The 19,359-nt window shown below is 32.7% G+C and overlaps 1 protein-coding gene across 2 annotated transcripts in view; it reads left to right on the top strand.

Moving 5' to 3' along the window:
• Positions 1 to 19,359, top strand: part of RNGTT (RNA guanylyltransferase and 5'-phosphatase) — a 235,902-nt gene that overhangs the window by 175,279 nt on the left and 41,264 nt on the right. The gene's annotated exons all lie outside the window — the stretch shown is intronic.

Below are 19,359 nucleotides of genomic sequence, written 5' to 3'. Positions count from 1 at the left end.
TCTTGTAGATAATAAAAAATTAAGATATGCAAATGCAACATTACCTGTTTGATTTAAATCAAACAGGTGAGATTAGGATAGAATCTTTCTACAAAGAGAATATGACCTCTGGATTCAAGATGATTACTTGTTTGATGTTATCTCTATCTTCTGACTTTCCAGAGTAGTGTCTAGTGATAGGTTCTGGTTGCATGGTCCAGGCCTGCCCTACTTTGTCAGGCATTTTTCACAGGGGCAGGACGTGTAATATATAAACAGTTACTTTCCATTCTTGGCGAAAGTGGGTACAACAGATTCTACCTTGAGATGCAGCAGAATTTTCTTCCTTGTTCAGTAGAGTTCTTTGAGAAATTTTGTTCAGGTCACATCCCTGAATGAACAAATCGTTTGCTTACTCTTTATTTGTAGTCTCCAGTATGGTAGCCACTAGCCACACTTGGCTGTTGAGCTCTTGAGATATAGCAAGTCTGAAATGAGAAGTGCTGTTATACCAGATTTTGAAGACTTAGTGTAACAACAACAACAACAAAAGTTAGAAATCTCACTAATAACTTTGATGTTTATTACCAGTTCTAGGTAGTTTCATCATTAACATCTTTGCTATAAGCATTTTTTGCAGTATAACTAATTAGCCAGAAGGCAGTTTCACTGTAAAAGATAAAATAACTGTTTGACTAAGGGTTTCATTTCTCCATTGACGAATCAACCACTCAGTTTGGCAGACTTAAGCTAGTTGTCAGTTTGGTTTCATTTTTTCCATCAGCAGATTTCTCTCAGTACTCGCACTGCACACTCTACTAGAGTATGGCTGGAAGGAACTGGGGCCAGAGCGGTGACATTCCAGAAAGCACCAGTACCAATGTACTACCTAAAGGCTGGCACCAGTTCTAAAATCCAGAAGCTGGAGCTGGAGACTTTGTGTCCAAAGCTGAGATCTGACATTAGGTAATAAGCTGCCAAGGCAGGGAAGGAGGAGAGCAAAGCAGAAGGTGTTAAAGTGTTTGGTAGTAACACATCTCAGCATGCAAGCAAAAATACATGTACTGAAGTTCAGGGGTCACCCTAAAAACCAAGGCTGTTGCTTTTGGGACAGTGGTCAGTGAGGTAACTAGCGTAAACTATGCTGGCTGCAGAAACCCTCTTGGACCCAGTGATGCAAAAGTAGTTCAGAGGAATAGTTCATCACTGGCATGGAAGAGAGAGCCCTTGGATTGCACAATCTGAAACACTACCTTCTTTCCCCAACCCTGCGTTTACTGGAATACCTCCTCCCGAGTCCAGGAAAATCTAAACTCTTCAACGTAAATTACAAAATGTATTAATATGACATCAATTCAAATATACTATTGGGGAGGGGAGCATGAGCATGAGAAAGAGAAATAAAATGTACTGGCACACCCCTTGTATCTGAGTCCATTGGTCTTTCTGTATATTCAGCTTATTACATTGAATTGCAGAGCTTGATTTTTTTGGTGTCTTTCACTAAAAGATAATATTCTTGAGGGTAGAGTCTTTTATTCCAGCATAAAACATAGTACCTATGACCTCGAAGGCCTTTTGTACTTTGGAGAGGGTGTGAATGCTTTAGATAATAGCATTTGTCAGAATTTGGAAAAGGATTGCTATCAGAGTTTCTCTAAATTAGGAAAAAGTAATATTGGTTAGGAATTGACCTAATTTGTAGCCCCATATTTCAGAGAACTGTTTGACTATCTTCTGAGAAACAATTTTTACCCATCTCTTTGTCTGAAAGAATAAAAACCCTAAGACTTCTTTGCTCTCTAAGAAGTCTTAAAGAGTGCACTATAATAATTCCCTTAAATTTTTTATGAAATCACTGTTATAGATCTAGCTCTGCTTAAACCAAATGATGCTTGTTGCCTGAAATGTGATTTAATTCCTTTCTAGCACAGAAAATCAACACCTTAATGGAGTACAAAGGTAGCAAATGTAAGATGGATCTTTTGCATCTTATGTGTTCTGTATGTCAGAAATATAATTCATAATGTTTTAAAATAGCTGTGATCACTAGGTGTTTTTAAAATATTTTTATTGGTCATAATATTTGAATGAATAAAAAATATATAGTTGAAACTAAAGCTAGAAGAATCTAGTTGATATGACCACTGGATTCTTTTCCTAAATGAATTTCTACTTAGAAAATTGTGTGAGATAGGAGGAAGAGCAGAGATAATACCTGTGCTATTTGTGAAGAGCACTCTCTTCCTTTTTTTTTTTTTTTTTTTACTGATTATAATTGTATATTTTATGAAATCAAAAATAAGAAAGAAAGATGTTCGATATTGTCTACTTTGGCTGGAGTATTGGTAGTAAGACTGTTCGGAAACACTTGTCAGGTGGTTCCGCATACACAGTATATCTCGTAAACTTAGGAGTTAAGAAACATTTAAGGATTGCCTTCTGAACATGGCACATTTTATCATTGGCAGAGGCCTACTGTGCTACTAGATTTTACATTTTCAGTTTTCACAAATTACAATAGGGCATTATTGATTCCTACATGTTTTTTAAAAAATCGTGGTAAGTTTATTCCCATAAAATAATAGGAAAAAAAGACTATGCTCCATCCTTATTCTTTAAAATAAAATTTAACTGTAGACATAAATATTGATTCTTAGATGATATGAGGTTTATCTCTTGGGTCCAGCAGTTTGCAAATGCAGAATAGCAAACTTAAATGAAGAAAAAAGACTTTATTGTAGAATGTGTTTCTTGATCCTCTGAGAGTCTGGGAAATCAACTATACTTCTCAGCCCTCTGTTACCTTCCCTGTTCTTAGAACACCATTGTGAAGTAATTGATGAACTGAGAACCCAAATGTATGGGGTTAATCAGTCTTTCTGCCATGTTCAAGCCTCTTTAGATCACGTTTCTGTAGTCATTACTTTTTTTAAACAAAATGTATTAGTTTCAAGTATACAGTACATTGATTAGACTTTTATGTAGTTTATGAAACGATCCCCCTGATTGCTCTTTCTCTCCTCTAGCTCTACACCTAGCCGTTACATTACTGCTGAATGTTTTCCCTATGCTTTCCTCTGCAGCCCCATGACCATCCATCAACTACTAATTTGTATTTCTTAACCCTTCCCCCCTTTCTCCCTGCCCCTCAACCTTTCTCCCTTTTGGCCATCACCAGATTGTCCTCTATATTTGTGAGTCTTGTTTTTGATTAGTTATTTTTATTCCTTAGATTCTGCATATAAGTGAAATTATATAGTATTTATCTTTTTCTACATAATAACCTCTAGGTCCATCCATGTTGCTGTGAATGGTAGGATTTCATTTTTTTAAATGGCCAAGTAATATTCCATTGTATATATGAACCATAACTTCTTTATCCAATTGTCTATTGATGGGCATTTAGGTTGCTTCTGTATCTTGGCTATTATAAATAGTGCTGCCTTGAACATAGAGATGCCTAGGTCTTTATGAATTATTGTTTTGGTTTTCTTTGGATAAATAGCCAAAAGTTCAATTGTTGGGTCAGAACGTATATCCATTTTTAATTTTTTAAAGAACCTCCAGACTATTTTCCATGGTAACTGTATCAATTAGCTATTCCACCAACAGTGTATGAGGATTTCCTTTTTTCCACATCCTTGCCAACCCTGTTCTTTGATATATTGATGATAGCCATTCTGACAGGTATGAGGTGATATCTCATTGTGGTTTTAATTTGCTTTTCTCTGATGATTAGTGACCTTGAGCATCTTTTCTTATGTCCATTGACCTTCTGTATTTCTTCTATGGAGAAATATCTATTCAGGTGTCCTACCCATTTTTAAATTGGATTGTTTGTTTCTTTGTTGTTGAATTGTATGAGTTCTTTATATATATTTTGTGTATTAACCCCTTATCCAATGTATCGATAAGTGAATATCTTTTCCCATTCAGTCAGTTGTCTTTTTATTTTGTTGATAGTTTCCTTTGCTGTGCAAAAACGTTTTGTTTTGATATAGTCCCATTTGTTTATTTTTTCTTTTGTTTCCTTTGCACAAGGAGATATGTGGTCATTACTTTTGAGCTAGGTATTTTAAATTTGTTTAATCATTATTTTTTATTGCTTTCTGTGTATCCTATCTTTTGATGTAGCACATGTTTCATTACAGATTTGTTACCCATAAATTAGCTTAAATCTGTTGTTAGTTTTAGAGGATTTGGGGAAATAAATGGTAAATTTGGAATCTTATTGGCTTGAAAAGTGATCTCTTAAATATATAATATGATAAACATGATTTATTAGTTTATTATAGATGTATTATATGTATACATATAATTTATGTTACATTATACATATTACACATTTATTTATATTATATTATTGAAGTAATTATGCATTATTTCCTCAAAGGAATCTTGAAATTATCACACTTGACCCTTTATCCGTCAATTTAACAAAGGAATGTTCCATCTAATTAAAACTTTATTTAAGTTTCTTAATCTTGAGATCTTTTGTTTGATCATGTTAAGATCAGATTTTGAATTTTGCTGGGGGACAATGAGCTTAACAAAGGGATAGTTAGTATTGTTTATTAGTGACTATTTTACTCTGATAAAATTAGGAAAAGAATGGTGGATTCTATATAGTTTACTTATTTTTTAAAAGTGAAGGAAGCTATAAAGTATATTTATTATAGCAGGAAATTCACCTGTTCAAGGTCACTGTGTGCCTAGTGTGCGGCATTTGCCTGAGTTCTAGGTAAGGGATAGGGGTACTGACTTTAAAGACCCAGGACAATTTGGTAAGTTTGAAGAATTAACTGGGTAGTTAGCCTTTCCATTTTCTCTACCCTTTTTACTTAGGAAACTTTTTATAGGTTGAAAGCAAGAAGTACCAGGTTTAAAAGTTTTCATATCTTTTCTGGATAGCATATTCTTTTGAGATAAAAGCTCAGAACTGTAATCCTGGTCGTTACCAACATAAGCTTTAATTTTCTCAGAAGTAAAATGGGGTTAACATTAATGTCATTAATGTTAATGATAACCTTCCTTATAGAGTTATCGCGAAGATTAAGTTAATCTAAGTCAATCAGTACAGTTTCTGATATACATAACTTAATACATATTAACCATTATGTCATTTCTTCTGCAAATGTTTATTGAATATTTTATTTACTAGCTAGGACAATGATAAGCAATGTGAGGGATATAGAAGAAAGATTACATATTTTCCCACAGGAAAGCAACCGTGAACTGTGTATGAAACCATATAAATAAGGACTGATGTATGTGCATAGGTTGTTGATGCTGCAGAAGAATTCAGAGCAGTGGTAAATCAGTGAGGGTGGGAGAAATCAAGGTAAACATACAGGAGATGGCATTGGAGCTACGTCTGGAAAAAGAAGGGTATTTCAGGTGGAGATGACTATGGTACATTCACAAGACACTGAAGAGGTAGAATTGATGAAAGCAGAGTCCTTTAGTTGCTGAGTGATAAAGAAGTCAGAATAAGATCCGAATCCTTGTCTTAGATTTTAAGCATCTTAATAGCAAAGTTTTATACTGAAACTTTTTCAGCTCTTCCTTTTTATACATCTAATTCTATAAACTTGTTACCACCATGCTCCCATATGAATGCTGATGTGCCGCTTTTTCAGACATCAGCTTCTTTCTGCACTTTGCATTACTGCCAGAAGACTTCTTGTCATTGTAATTAATTATATTGCTTATTGGTGCAATTGACATCAGTTTTCTTTCTGTATTTCTACTTTCTTTTTTGTTATCATGGTGGCTCAATTTCCTCATTTATTTCTGCAAAACACCCTTTTAGGGAATAGCAGTGAGAAAGAAGAGTTATAAAATATTAGTAAAAAGGGAAGAAAATTAAGCTAAAATAGTAAATATTCCTATAAAGAATTTATAATGTTATTTCTAATATATTGTCTGTCTTGCAAATAGTCCTTGTATAAATGGATTATTTCCCTTTCATAGTGCTCCTAGCACCCATCAGCTCTCCCCCTCTCTTCCTTAAGACAGCTGTACAAAGAATCGGAAGCTTAAACTGAGCCATCATATTTGTGTTCAATTATGTGTATCAGCATACACTTAATCCATTATAAGTTTCATTTCAAATCTATGACATGTATGAGGTTGTTTTTATAATACTGTTTTTCATAGCCTAGAATGGTTATAGTTGAAAGTACTTTGCTCTTCATAGTTCAGACTGTTTTTTAAACTGGTTAAAACTTCCAGTAAATACAGATTTGGTATGTACTTTTTAAGCAGCATTGGTAGGTAGTTTATAAACAACATTTATGTACTCTAAGAAAAAAAGTGATGCGTTTAGTTATGGCAGTAGCAAATAAATAGAATCTAATTTGCCATTTTCTTTAGGATGTCTTCACTTTATTTTTTATTTATTTTTTATTAAGTTTATTAGGGTAACATTGTTTAATGCAATTATATAATTTTCAGGTGTACATTATAATTTGACATCTATATATTCTATTGTGTGATTACCACCCAAAGTCCAGTTTTCTACAGCTACCATATATTTGATCCCCTTTACCCACTTCACCCTCCCCGTAGTCCCCTATATTTGATCCACTTTACCCCATCTACCTCTCCTTTCCTTCCCCACCCTCTACCCTCTGGTAACCACTAGTCCATTGTCAATGTCCTTAAGTCTCTGTCTGTTTGTCCAGATCATTTGTTGCTTTTAGGTTTATATCCCACATATAAATGATATCATGTGATTTTCAACTTTTTCTGTTTGGCTTATTTCGCTTAGCATGATTACCTCGAGGTCCATCCAGGTCGTCGCAAATGGCAGTATTTCATCTCTTCTTATTGATTGCTGAGTGATATTCCATTGCATATATGTACCACATATATTGTAGGACACTCCGGTTGCTTCCATGTACTGACCACTGAATAATGCTGCTATGAACATCGGTGTACAAATATCTTTTAGGATATGGATTTTCAAGTAATTGGGGTAAATACCCAGTAGAGAGATTACTGGATCATATGGTAGATCAATTCTTAGTTTTTTGAGGATCCTCCATACTGTTTTCTGTAGTGGCTGTACCAATTTGCAGTCCTACCAGCAATGTATGAGAGTTCCTTTTTCTCTGCATCCTCTCTAATATTTGTTATTCCTTGTCCTGTTGATTATAGCCATTCTAACAGGTGTGAGATGGTATCTCATTATGGTTTTGATGTGCATTTCCCTAATAGCTAGCAAGGATGTCTTCACTTTAGACTACTATATTTTGAATCTTTCGATTATTTCTCTGATGAATGACAGACTGTTGAAATTTAACTTAAGTACTTATGAAATAATTCATTTCTCTCAATATCTGTGTATTTTTAGATTTTACTTTTATTTGTGCCTTGTATACATCTGGAATTATTTCAATTTATTTTAAGCTACCTAGGTATTTGCCTTAATAAATTCTATTTTAGCTTATAAAATAGTTGAAGTGTGCTTGCTATTTTCAGGAATTGTAGTAGAATTCTATTTAAAAATAGTACTAGTTGGTGTTTTTAGCTTCTAACATGCTGCTTGGAACCATTTAAATTATAAAATTACATTAATGTGCCTTCTTACCTGATACCTGACAAGAAGTCTTTCAGTACTATTTCTCATTTATAATAGCATTTCTTTGCAACCATCTTTAGATTATTTATAATAGATAAATCCACAGCGTCTTTGTCTTCTCATTAGTTATGTGTTTTATCTGCTGTCAGTGATTGTTGTTATAAGCACTGTACCTTGTAAAATAAAGTGTAAAGACACTTCTATTTTCTTATAAAATGAATCTGATCTCAGAGGCAACACGTTGCTTTACCACATTTAACCACCCAAAATAGATTTAACTGTTCCTCTCTTTCCTTCACTGCCCCCTCCCCCCGCAAAAGGGCATTTCAGTGCATTGATATATTCAGTGTTCATATTGATTCTAAGACTTACCTCATGCTGCTTGCCTGCTACTGCTGCCTTGTTCGTAATTACTTTTTTAAAAAGTCATGAGAACAACTTTTATGTTTTTGGAGTCAAGGAATATTTGCAGATGAAATCTCTTCTTGGCTAGTTAACTAAAGTCCTTTTAGTTTTGGAATCTCTTATGTTGTTCTTTTGACTTCTTTTTCCATCTATACTCTCATTCTTCACATTTTCATCTCAATAATTCATATGTAGTCAAATAAGACTCCTAGAGCAGAAATTCTAGTCTTAGAAAGAGGGTTTTTAAATTCCAAACTATTTTGAGTATACACTAACACCAGGTAATCTTCATTTTCCTTTTTAGATCACACTAGAAGTTTAGCTGTCAGTTTTGGATTTGTATATCAAAATATTTTGTGGCTAAGTGATCTACATATAAATTTGCTTTGTATTCATTAAAAATTCTGCATTACATTTCTCAAGTATTGTTTAGGTTAACTTAATATTAGTAAGAAGGTGTATGTTGTTTCTTGTTTGTTTTTACTTACCAAACAACCATGATCACCCACCTTGTGTCAGACACTGTACCAGAGTCTTGGGATTATAATATGATGGTACTTCACAGCATTTAATAAGAGTCTTAAAATATGAATACCTTTTTACTGGTTCCAATATTGAGTTATAGTGTATTTAAAGGAATTTTCTAAAATCCAGCATGTAAGATTACACTTAACATGCAAGCCTCAACTTTCAGGGTTTAAAAGGCTCTAGTAGTCAGACTGCAGGATATAATTCATGTGGGTCTATAATAGAATTTGCTAGTTTGTCTTAGTTTTTTGTAGTTTACTCAAACCTGCTGCCTCCTTAAGGTCTATGGGCTCCCGAGGGCAGGTGTCATCTTTATGTCTCTGGTACCTGGCCCAGACCCTGGCATATACTGTAAATAAATGTTATGTAATAAATGATTCATTTTTCATAAAGGGAGAAGATAGGGTAGAGCCAAAGTGAGTAGAGGTTTAACCTAATATTCTTCCCTGTTGTTGCCTTTCATTTCTCTTTTCCCCCATTCGTTTCTCTTTTTTTAAGAAGTAGACCATGTTGATTGAAGAGATATTCTGTACACCTGAAGAGGCTGTATAGAGTTTTGCCAGCCCCAAGCTGATTTCATCACTCAAAGATGCTCATGTTATGGGGAATTAATTATCTTTAACCAAACTTTTTAATTATTAAAACAATGCCTGTACAGCATAAAAATTAACAAAGAGCTAGAGGAAGAGAAGTTTGATGCCCAGTTCTACCTCTTACAAGCTGTGTGCCCCTAGGAAAATTAGTCATTTCTGTTAGCTTCCATACCTATTAATGGGGATAATAATGGCATCTAATTCACAAGGTTCTTTGATAAGATAAAATAACAGTTCTACATTCCTAATACTAAAGGAGTATTTACATTAAAATTAATACCATAGAGAAGACCAGTATAATGTAAAGTTAAGCTTAACCACAGGGCCTTGCACATTGAAGTTCTCTTTCAGTAAGTAACAACTATAATTATTATTGTTGTTGCTTTTGTAATTATCAGTACTAGTTTATAGTAATATGTCATTACATATACATGTGCATACACATACACGTACACACATAAATGCATATACATACATACTTAGGCCTGCTATTTACAGCATCTCATTTCTAATCTAACTATTCAGGAAACTTAGTCATCAGAAAGAAGATTGCTTCGTAACTATGTGATCAGAGAACAAGGGGTTAGGTGATCTTGCTATTTTATCCAGGCTGAAATAGAGCTTGGAAAATTAAGTCTTCCACGTTAGTATGTACTTTACTAGCATTCTGATAACTCATCATTGCTAATTATGTCAGTCAATCTTCCCTGTGACCATCTGCCTCACTCTCTTTTTCTCCCTCTTTCAAACATGCAGATGTGCATGAACCATATAAATTGTGACAGATTTATATTTTAAAACTCTTATTTGTCAGTAACTGCAGACTTCATTATTTCATTTAAGGCAGTTTTCCTTTTTAAAATGTAAGGTATTTTGAGAATATACCTTAGTGATTTAATGTATTCAGTTGATTTAGATTGAACAAACATTAATTAAGTACATATATTATTTCATTTAATCTTCTAAACATCTCTGTGAAGTAATCATACCCATTTGTCCAACAAAATCCTGAGGCTAAAGAGGATTTAAATGAATGTTTAATGTTAAAAAATATATAGTTAATAAATACCACAGTTAGGAATCAGATTTACTTCCATGATTTTAAGCGAGCCTTTCTACAGGATCATAACAGTCTGAACCAAAAGGACTTAGAAATCTATGTTTATGAGTCATCTCTCTTAGGATTACTTCATTAAGTCTTACCCATTCTGTAGGGATTTTTAGTTGATTCAACTTCAGAATGATGATTCCTGACCATGTAACCCTCCTAACTGGCAGAGTGGAAGAAAATGAAAGATTTCAGATTTTGAGAAAAGAAAGAGTTAAGTGTTGAAGTTGGAACGGTATCAGATAAATGGAGGACTAGGTAGCGTTAGTGAAGAGAGGAGAAGGAAAGTTAAGAATACGTGTAGGGAATACAGATGAAGGATGCATAAACTCAAGACTGGATCTTCTCAATTAGTGGAGAAATAGAAGTGTTTTTTGAAGTGAGAAGAGAAAGAGATGTACCTGAAATTTGGATAAAGGAGGTTTGGAACCATCTCCGTGAGAATTAAGAGGAGAGAAATGTTTGAAGTTGTCGATAGATTTGTATTTTAGGGAGGTATATTATGGGGCTTTAGAAATCTTTGATAAAATATGCATAACGTAAAATGTACCATTTTAACTATTTTCAAGTATACAGGTCAGTGATATTTAAGTTAATTCTTAATATTGTGCAACCATGACCACTGTCCATTTCCAGAACTTTTTCATCATCCCACATAGAAACTCTGTGTCCATTGAATAATAATCCCCAGTTTTTTCCTCACCTTAGTCTCTGATAGCCACTATTCTACTTTCTCTTTCTACGAATTTGACTATGCTAGGTACCTCAGACAAGTGGAATAATACAATATTTGTCCTTTCGTGACTGGCTTATTTCACTTAGTATGATGTTTTCAGGGTTTATCACATTATAGCACATCAACATTTCCTCCTTTATAAGGCTGAATAGTATTTTTTTAACATATGTACCACATTTTGTTTATCACTTGTTGATGAGCATAAGGATTCTTTCTACCTTTTGGCTATTGTGAATAACGCTGCTATGAACATAAGTATACAAAGAAATTGAATTTGAAACATTAAAAATCTTTTATGAAAGAACTTTAAGAAATGACTAATTATACTTAAATACTGTTTAAGTCATTCTGAAAGCCTGGTTAGTTCGAGGAAAAGATAACGTAGACTACTCATGTTTTTGCTGAGCACATTCCAAGGTTGTAATGATCATAACTTGCTTCAAGAATACATATCAAACACTTAATAGAACAGAAAAAATGAAATGAATGGAAAAGTATTGTGATATTAGATAAACTTCACCTCACTTTTTGAGAATAATCAAATTCGTTTCACCGTGAGAGTTTTTAAGTCATTTATAAAATATGGTCCTAGTCAGCTAGGTAACATTTAGTTTATATTCATGATTTTAAGAAATGTTAAAATTATCATGCTTTAGAGCATTGACAGCACTATGAACATGTTGTGATTTCCCATTATCAGCCCAGCATATGAGATTCTGGAAATTGAGATTCTGGAAATTGGTCATTACTTAGGCTAGATTATAGTTATATTACTGAGGTTAAACTATCTCACACATTATATTACGTTTTAATTGTTGATCAAGGCATACATCAAGGATAGTTATTTTTAAGCAAAATAATTGATGTGTAGCTCAACATTTAAATTTGAAACAATTTAAAAAAATAATTCTAGTGTTATATTATTAATTACAAATGTATTTGGAAGATATCAAAGGATAAAATGAATTGTCATAGTTTAAATGAACTATTCAGCTAGGTAAGAAGTTCCCTTATGGGCTTTACAAACCTAACTACAGTTAGTCAATAGTTACTCTGTTTGAACAAAAGAATATACTGATTAAATTAAGACAGAAACTATCGAGCTATCTCAAAACAAGCTGATTCACATTTATAGAGTCATGAAAATGATAAAGAAATAATTACTTTTAAAAATAAAGATAGCTAGTATATGCCTAGCAGTGAAAAAATAATAATTTATTATCTACATAAGCCATATTTTAAGAAAAAGAATTCATATATAACATTTACTAAAGGAGTATTTAAATTAAAATTAAAAGCAAAGAGAAGATTAATTTAATGTATATTCTAGCAATGAAACACTTAGATGGATCTTTGTATTTTTGTGGAGAGTTCTATGGAGCTGAAATTCAGATTTGCAGTAGTTCCTTTCAGTGCGGAATATAATAATCTTAGTCATTATGGGCTCTGATTTAAAAAACAACAACATTTTTCTCTTTGATTGATCATAGCTATTATTGAAATAGCTGGTAACATGTGACATGGTGCTATAATTTAGACTAAAAAAATTGAATTGTGAATTATATCCGCTCAGCTTAAATTTCTGTTCCTATTCTCCAAAACATCTTTTGTACTTCTTTTTCTGCAGAAACAGCTTTTTAACATAATGTTCCTACATTTTCCCCCCGGGAAAAGGAGGACTTCACAGTCGAATTCTTATCTGAAGTATACAAGGGAAACTTGTACAACAGAAGTAGAGGGGAAAAAATAAGATTCAGAATTTCCCAATACAGGAAATGAAATTTTTATTCCATTTAACCTTTTAACAAATGTGCTTTACAAATACTTCATGGGATCAGATGAAAATTATGAATATGATGATGATGCAGATGATTTCAGAAGTTTGCATTTGAGGCTAACCCCTACATAAATCATTCTCCCCCCTCTTCTTCAGTTGGTAGAAATAAGCCATAGAATAATTCTTAGGATCATTAGATAACAAATTAGGCAAAGAGCTATATGTATTTAATGATTTCCCTGTTAAAATCTACTTTTCAACCTATTGGCTTCATCTTTACACAGGCAGTTTTTCAAATAATGAATCAACTGTCTGTTTAGAATCTAGATCAGGGTAGATCAATTTAGAATTATTTGTAGGCTCAGTTCTCTATATGACGTAACAGACAGTTGTAGACTTCCTTTTTTTTAATTATAGTTTTCAAAATTTAAAAGATGAAATTTGTACACTTTTACAGCTTTGCTGAGTAATTTCTAGAATTTTATATAAATGGAAATAGTAATTTCTAGGATTTTATAGAAATAGAAGCATACAATATGTGCTTCCCCCTGACCCCCTCTTCTTTTAATATTTATCCATGTTGTTAGGTGTATCAGTAGTCTATTTCTTCGTACTGCTGAGTAGTATTTTATTTTATAGATTGATCACAATTTACTTATCCATTCACTTCTTGATGGATATTTGGAAAGTTTCCAGTTCAGAGCTATCAAGAATAAAGCTGCTATGAAAGTTGGGTGCAAGTTCTGTGTAGATATATGCTTTCATGTCTTTAGGGTAGCATTTGACAGTTTTCTTCTCTGAAGGACCAGATAGTAAATATTTTAGAAATTATCCCTTCATGCACCATGGTCTAAAAACTCCAGGTAATAAACCTGGTAGTGCTAGGACTCACTTTAGTTGTTTCCCGTCTCTCAGGTACCACTGACCTGTGTTGCCTTTTGTTCAATATCTGAAAACCATTATACCATCTTGTATATTTAGTTTTTTAATAGGAATAGGGCCTAATCCAGTTCTTGTTACTCTGTTTTGGCTGGGAGTGGTAAATTTGTCTGTACATTTTTAATGCAGTTGTTTCTTTTTTTCAGTTTTAATTCCTTTATATTTAAAACCGATAGCCTAGGTATGTGAGTTTTGTGCTTTCATATTATATTTATGCCATAGAATGTGTAACTCTAATACTAAGAAGGGAAGGAGTGACTTTTGGATTCACTAGTAGCTCATCTCCTAAGTATTTATCTGTTTATATAGGAATATTAAAATAAGTTAATGTATCAATTAATATTGTATCCCAAATTTAGGAGTCACTCTCACTCTTACTGATTGCTTATGTTGTTTTTTTTCTTTGCGCTTTTTATATTAAGATCTTTTATATTATGAAATATAATACATATAAAAAAGTACATAACACATTAATGTATAACTCAATGAAAGCATTAATGTATAACTCAATGAAATTTCATGTAAGCAACGCCCATTTAATCACTAGGTCAAGAAAGAAAATATTTCCAGCATTTTAGATGCTCCTAGCATGCTCTTTCTCATTCACAAAATTCTCCTTTCCACCAAAGGTAACCACTATCTAGACTTCAGTGGTTTTACTTCCTTGCTCTTCTTTTTACTTTTATTACTTGGGTATGGATCTCTAAACCATAGAGTTTGGTTTTGCCTGTTTTTGAACCATAACATAAATTCAGCCTATGTTCTTTTATGTTTGGCTTCTTTGGCTCAATGTTGTGATTTTGAAATTCATGCATGCTATATGGAATTCATTTCTTTTCTTTGCTCTCTCTATAAAACATATTATATTTAGACATTTGGATGAACAGCAGTTCTAGGGTAATTACGCATAATAGCCAAACATAGTTATATGCGTGTTTAGAACCATGTACATACATTTGTTGGCTGTATACCTAAAATTGGAATTCCCAAGTCCTAGGTTATGTGTATGTTCAGCGTAGGAGATAATGCATGTTATAAACTTCTTCTACTCAGTCATTTCTTTCAGTGTCTAAATAATGTTTTCTTTTCAAATATTTCTCCCGAGTTTATTGAGATATAACTGACATAGAACATTGTATTAGTTTAAGGTATATAATGTAATGATTTGTGAAATAATTACCACAATAAGTTTAGTTAATAGTTAACATCCATCGCCTCATGTAGTTCCAGATTTTTTTTTTCTTGTGATGAGAAATTTTAGATTTACTCTCTTAGCACCTTTCAAATATATAGTACAGTATTGTTAACTAGTCACTTTGCTGTACATTACACATCCAGAACTTATTTATCTTATAACTGGACATTTGTAACTTTGGTTACTATCACCCATTCTCCCTCTCCACCCCCCAACCTCCCCCAATGGCAACCACCAATCTGGTCCCATATATAAGTGAGATCATATAATATTTGTCCTTCTCTTTATGACTTATTTAGCATAATCCCTTCAAGAGCTATCCATGTTGTTGCAAATGGCAGGATTTCCTTTTTTTTTTATGGCTGAATAATATTCCTTACACACATTTTCTTCATACATCAGTGGTCACTTAAGTTGTTTCTTTGTCTTGGCTATTATAAATACTGCTGCAATGATTATGGAGATGCAGGTATCTCTTCCAGATAGTGATTTTGTTTCCTTCAAATATGTACCTAGAAATGGAATTTCTGGATCATATGGTAGTTCTATTTTTAATTTTTTGAGGAACCTCTGTGCTATTTTCCATAGTGGCTATACCAGTTTACGTTCCCATTGACAGTATGCAAGGGTTTCTCCACAGCCTTGCCAATATCTGTTATCTCTAGTCTTTTTGATACTAGCCATTCTTACAGGTGTGAGGTTAATATTTCATTGTGGTTTTTTTTGATTTGCATTTCCCTGATGATTAGTGATGTTGAATACATTTTTATGTATCTGTTGGCCATTTGTATGTTTTTTTTGTTTTGTTTTTTTTTGTTTTTTTTTTTGTTTTTTTTTAGTTTCTTTACCCATTTTTTAATTGGATTCTTTGGGGGGTTTTTTGTTTGGTTGGTTGTTTGAGGTTTTTGTTTTGTTTTGTTTTGTTTTGCTGTTTAAGTTCTTTATACGTTTTGGTTATTAACTCCTTATCAGATATATGATTTGTAAATATTTTCTCTCATTCTGTAGGTTCCCTCTTCATTTTGTCGATTATTTCCTTTGCCGTGCAGAAGCTTTTTGGTTCGACATAGTCTCACTTGTTTCCTTTTGCTTTTGTTGTCTTTGGGTTTGGTGTCAAATCCAAAAAATCATTGCTAAGACAAATGTCTCACGCATTTCTTATGTGTTCTTCTAGGAGTTTATGGTTTCAGGGCTTATGTTCTAGTCTTTAATCCATTTTGAATTGATTTTTGTGTATGGTGTAAGATAGGATATTCTCTGAATATTGGTAGCTGAGTATTTCTTGTATACCTTTGCAAAATGATTTAGCTTTCTGTTGTTTACTTCGGCATCTTATTTATCCTTCCATAGTCTTACTTATTTCTGTTATTTATTTTATACTCAATATATATATTTCACTTAACCAAACATCATTTTTAGGTAATTTTTTTCTGTTGGCACATAGATTCTTTATTTAAACATGCTATCGGTGGTGGTGGTTATTTTTTCTTTTTCTTTTTTTTTTTTGTTTTGTTTTTTGTTTTTTTTTTTACAAAAGTCTGTAGCATTTGTCATACCTATACTAGGGTTTAGAATGCAAACTAGAATGAATAGAAAAGTGTGAGGAGTCTCTAAGGATAGTGATAAATTTATTCAGTGGCTCACCCAAGTTTTATTTGGGCCTAAGGGCTCACCTTGCTTTTGTTTAGATCCTACAGAAGGTCTTCTTAATAACGTGCATTTTCTCAAATTCCAAAGGGCACTATTGATCCCATAGTAAGTGCATTTGTTTTGTCCGTTTTTACTGGCAGTAGATTATTATAAGATGTAGTCTGCTCTTTGGAGAGCTTGCTGTTTAGCTAAGAAGTGGGATTTTATGTAAATGAGTACTCAAAGATACTATAAATTTTTCAAGATAATTTGTTGTAGTTTAAAAATAGATCTTTTATTGGGCATTGTAATTAAGACTTGTAGACAGAACAGTTAATTCTGAGTTATCTAGTTTATTCTTAGTTTTAAAAAGATCCCCTTCCCCTTTTTTTTAAGACTTTGAATTTGAAATAATTGTAGTCAGTTTCTTTTCAAAGCATTATTTCTATATCTGATATATCATCAGTTTATGGTAAATGAAGTTCTTTTAAATAGTGTTATTTAATTACCTGATAAGTTTTATTTTTCCTTTATGCGAGGAACTTTTCTGGAAATAATTTTGCAGCTTTCTTTCCAGTATAGATATTTGTTAATATTTGTACTTAAGAAATTAGGAAACTAGTCTTGCCTGTCTTTACTTTTTCAAAAGCTCTAATAGATCATTTTTCTTTCTTTTTTTAACCTAACAGTGCCTTCTTATTACTACTTTCCAGCCTTTTTGGTAGCCACACTATAGAAGCATTTAGTTGCAAGCAAATATCTTAGGAATTGTTAATTTGTGTAATGGTTATGTTAATGGTCATGTAATGTAACTCAAGGGCAAAACAATTACCTGTTTCTAAATGAGTTAGGGTTTCCATTTTAACGTGTGTGTGTGTGTGTGTGTGTGTGTGTGTCTGTCTGTCTGTCTATCCACACACAAATGAAATCAGTGCTGAAGTAATATCTTATTCTGAGGATTTAAAATGTGATTTGCTATATTATACACAAGTACCCTGTTATCATAAGTGATGACTATTATTTGAAAATAATTATATATACAATTTGACAAAGCAACTTTTTGAAAGGTGAAAACATTTTAACAAATGTTCCATCTTAACAGTGGGAATTTGTGTTTTCAAAGTATTAATTATTTTACTCATAGCAGGTCTTTAAATATGATGCATATTAAAACCCACTCAAATGATGGTGGTAATATAATCTGTGGTAAGCAGTAATAGGCATACAAATGAGAAAGGACAGTATTTAAAAAACGAAATACATGTATGCTTTGTAATTGATGTATTTAAAAAAATTTTTGCTTAGGAAACGGTAGTTATTAGATAGGCAAGTTAGAGGAAGGAAGACACAGTAAACAGTATTGGCAAGCTTTCTGAAATGCATAGGCATAGTAATTAGAGGCCTATTGATTTTTTAATGTCAGCCCACTTTTAGTCTCTTTTTTTAGCATGTATTTGAATGAACAATGACTATTCTTATATCTGAAGGGGTTTATCAAGTTTTTTTTGTGAACATTTTTTATACAGGAAATAAATTACCAGTGCTATATTTAACTAACATTAAATTTATAATACTAGCAATGAATTGCAAGTTAAAGTTTATTGGTTGGATTAATTTCTTATTTGTCAATTGATGGCTAAGAAATCTTCCATTTCACAGATGAGTTTTGGGGACATTTCTTATGCTTTCTGTTTGCATCCAGTAAATAAATGCCTTTAGTCATGTCTATAACCTTCAACAACATAATAAATGAATTAAAAAAAATATTTTATTCCAAAGTTAAATAGTTTTTTGCTAAATTGGTTTAATTCAGGATGATGTTCATCAACTGTTAACATTCTCTTATTGGCCTTCAATGCTTTATAGACCTTTAAAGAATGTTGGGGAATATGTGGTATTCCTGGAAGATTGAATATCTACCTTACTTTATCAAATCTAAGGTGCTTTGAGAGTTTGCTTTCTTAGTCTTACTAGATTGAGTGAGTGGAAGGTCATCGCACTGCCCCCTCACAACTGTCACCTCGATTAGAAGATACCATAGAATATCACAGGCATCCTAAGTTGAGAGAAGTTTAGTTCCCCTTCACTTTAGATACTACTTGGTATTCCATTCTTAGATTCATGCAATATAATTTACATTTATTCTAGAGATAATTTTTCACTGCAATAAAAGTCAGTTACTTTTACTCCTCACACTCTGAGGAGACTCTGTCTTGTCCTAGTTGCTTTGGGCAGGAGTATAGACAATTTTTTTCCCATATTCTTTATGTATAATAATGTTAAGACTGGAGTTTTGTCCATTTATTCAGTGTCTGCTAGGGAAAGATTTATGATGAAAGATGAGATAAACACAGAATATTTATTTTAATTATGCTCTTCTCCTACTTTACCACAACACACTCACAAGTACAGTTCCAATGATGGTATTTCTTCATTCACAATGTTTTAATGCAGTCAAGAATGGTGAACCTTTAAAATGGGAATAGGAAGGTAGAGATGATACAGGAAAGGTAACCCTTATTTTTTTCCCACCCGCTATATGGCTTGATTTTCATTAAATGATTTTATTTTCATGTTCGTTTATTGTTTTAATAAGAAATAAGTACATTTCATAAAAATATGACTCCATATTGCTTATAAAATAAAGATATGGCTTTTGACATTGTCATCCATTCCAAACGTCCTCTGGGTTTTCATCTCTAACTAAATTATCCCTATTCCAGCTGTACTTGTCTATTCTTTGTCACAAATCTGCATTTTCAGGACTTTGTTAAGTTTCTCCCTTGCCTTACCCACCCTCCAGATGTCTGCATAGCCATTACCCGTTACCCCAGAACTTTGCAATGGCATATACCTGTATAAATAGAACTTATGGGAGACCA

The sequence above is a fragment of the Rousettus aegyptiacus genome, unplaced genomic scaffold (genome assembly GCF_014176215.1).
Source record: "Rousettus aegyptiacus isolate mRouAeg1 unplaced genomic scaffold, mRouAeg1.p scaffold_m13_p_1, whole genome shotgun sequence".
Lineage (NCBI taxonomy): Eukaryota > Metazoa > Chordata > Mammalia > Chiroptera > Pteropodidae > Rousettus > Rousettus aegyptiacus.
Note: the sequence above shows the minus strand (reverse complement) of the source record. Positions and strands in the feature narration are given on the sequence as shown.